This window comes from Pipistrellus kuhlii, unplaced genomic scaffold (genome assembly GCF_014108245.1).
Source record: "Pipistrellus kuhlii isolate mPipKuh1 unplaced genomic scaffold, mPipKuh1.p scaffold_m20_p_2, whole genome shotgun sequence".
NCBI lineage: Eukaryota > Metazoa > Chordata > Mammalia > Chiroptera > Vespertilionidae > Pipistrellus > Pipistrellus kuhlii.
The window spans coordinates 58,484,267-58,487,126 of record NW_023425515.1 but is presented as its reverse complement, the minus strand read 5'-3'; the positions used below and the strand labels follow the sequence as shown (position 1 = coordinate 58,487,126).

The following is a 2,860-nucleotide window of genomic DNA, read 5'->3' as shown; positions in this document are numbered from 1 at the left end:
TATGTTCCTTTCCAGATCTAGACTTATTACATTCAACTTGCTTTTCACCAACAACATATCGTGGTGATGTCTTAACATCAGTGCATAGAGAGATACCCTATTGCTTCATAGTATTTCATAGAACAGATGTGCCATAATTTATTTTTTGTTGATCAAAATTTTGTTTTCAGTGATTGTTTTTTGTACACATACTTCTGCACATTTGTTAGAAATTTTCTCTGAACTAGATTTCTAGAATTTGGGTTAACATATCAAATTAAAACATTTTTACATTTTAATACATTGTGTTCATTTTTTTTAAATTAAAAAAAATCCTGAGTTTTTCATTAGTTTAAGGTATTTTATTTAGTTTATTTTAGCTCTAGTTAAACTTTGAGGCCACTGCTGGCATGGGTTGGAGAAACCCCTCTAGGGAGGACTAAATAAGCTGAGAAACCATGGAGAAAAGAAGTAAGGCTCACCTGGGAAAGCCATGTGCTACACAATCATCCCAATGTCCCAGAGAAAATGAATAAAAAGAAACAGCATGTCAAAGTGAAGCAGAAAAAAGTGAGTGCTGGGTATTCAAAACCATGTGAGGAAAGATTTTTATTTTTAAATTAAAGCCTTAGTCTTGAATGATGCAGGTAGAATGTGCCATTCATATGTGGACCTTTAGCTCCTAAATAAACAATAATCTCATTCTGAAGTATCAAATTTTTAATATTCAAATTTCTTACAAGCTTCAAGTGTTTCATGACTTAAACATACATATTTCTCACAAAGACTTATGTTCCCCAAGTTAGAGACAATGTTTTGAAACAAAGAGTGCTTTCAATAAATCTGCCCTCCTCTCCTCTCCTCTCTTCTCCACCCATTTTCCACTCCCACCCCCCCCAACAAATGGTGCTGGTTCAACCGAATCCACATGCAAAAGATAGGCAAAGTCTTACCTTACACTAGACACAAAAAATTAACTCAAAATGGGCCACAGACCCAAATGTAAGAGCTAAGTCTATAAAACTCAGTGGAAAACATAGGAGTAAATTTCTGTGATCTTGGGTTAGGTAATCATTTTTTAGACATGGCAATAAAAGCATGAGCTACAAATGAAAGATAGATAAATTTGGCTTCATTAAAATTATTAAGTTTTGTGCTTCAAAGAATACCACGGATAAAGTGAAAGATAACCCATAGAGTAGGGGAAAATATTTGCAAATTATATATATGAAAAAGGATTTGTATCCAGAATATACAAATAAGTCTTACAATTCAATACTCAAAAGGCAACAAGCCCTGTGCTCACTTCAGCAGCACATATACTAAAATGGAATGATACAGAGATTAGCATGGCCCCTTGCAAAGATGACATGCAAACTTGTGAAGTGTTCCATATTTGAAAAAAAAAAAAGACAAAAAGCCCAATTAAAATAGACAAAGAATTTGAATAGATATTTCTACATAAAGAACATACACGTGCCAATGGCACATGAAAAGGTGCTTAATGTTATCAGCCATTTGAGAAGTGAAAATCAAACCCACAGTGAGATACCACTTCACACCCACTGAAATGACTAAAATTAAAAAGACAATAACACGTATTGGTGAGAATGTGGAGCAACTCAGTGCTGGCGGAGATGTACAATGGCACCGCCATTTTGGAAAGCAATCTGGTAGTGCCTCAAAAACACAAACATAGAGTTACTGGAGGGCTCAGAAATTTTACTCCTAGGTGGATACCCTAGAGAAATTTGAAATTATGTCCACACAAAAATCTGTACATGAGTGTTTATAACTGCATGATTCCTAATAGAAAAAGAGGAAACAACACAGATATATATCCATTGATAAAAGGTTAAGCAAAATGTGATAAATCTGTAAATAAATCTGAATTTATTCAGCCACCAGGAGTGATATATTGATAATTGCTACAATACGCATGAATCTATATGAGTTGTCTAGAATAAGTAAATTTGTAGAGACAGGAAGTAGGGTGGCAGTTGGGAGGAAGGGATAGTGATTGAATGCTAGTGGGTGTGGGGTTTCTTCTGGGGGTGAGGAATCTGTTATAAAAGTAAATTGTGGTGATGGTTGTTCAGCTCTGTGAATATACTAAAAACCACTGAATTGTACAGTGATTGAATTGTCAACCTATTTTAAATGAACCATGTTCAAATGTTCTAAAAACATTTCATTTCAAGCATATAGACAATAATAGAATGAGCACCCATATACTTACCTCGCAGCTTAATAAAGAAAACCCTACAGATGTCATGGAAACCTCTTGTGCATTTCTTCTTGATTTCAATTAACCTTATGCCACCTCTGGAAGTAACTATGCTGTTTACTGGCAGTTAACTTGATATTTACAATTTCTTGAATATTTTATACATTTGCTATATTTGTATTTATATATGTCATATAAAAACGTGTGTTTATTTATAAACATTATATAATATTTATATATATATTTAATATATTTTATTGATTTTTTACAGAGAGGAAGAGAGAGGGATAGAGAGTTATTATAGAAACATCGATGAGAGAGAATCATCAATCAGCTGCCTCCAGCACACCCCCAACTGGGGATGTGCCTGCAACCCAGGTACATGCCCTTGACTGGAACTGAACCTGGGACTTTTCAGTCCGCAGGCTGATGCTCTATCCACTGAACCAAACCAGTTTCGGCTAATATTTATATTAATATCACCCCTTTTATGTTTTACTGGTTTGTTCAGTTGTGAAGAGCACCTGGGGTAGGATACCCACCGTGAGATCCAGGCTGCGTTCCCACAAGCCCCGTGGGGCTCTCCCTGCAGAAGCCCTGAGAGGTGAAGGCCATCCTGCCTACAAGCCACAGGATCACACAGGAAATCCAGCT

The 2,860-nt window shown here is 35.7% G+C and overlaps 1 non-coding gene across 1 annotated transcript; it reads left to right on the top strand.

Annotated features, from left to right (window-relative positions):
* The first annotated feature begins 1,277 nt into the window (after positions 1–1,277).
* Positions 1,278–1,379, top strand: LOC118725035. The gene has a single exon (XR_004989798.1). It is a non-coding gene; the product is annotated as a U6 spliceosomal RNA (small nuclear RNA).
* Positions 1,380–2,860: the final 1,481 nt, after the last annotated feature.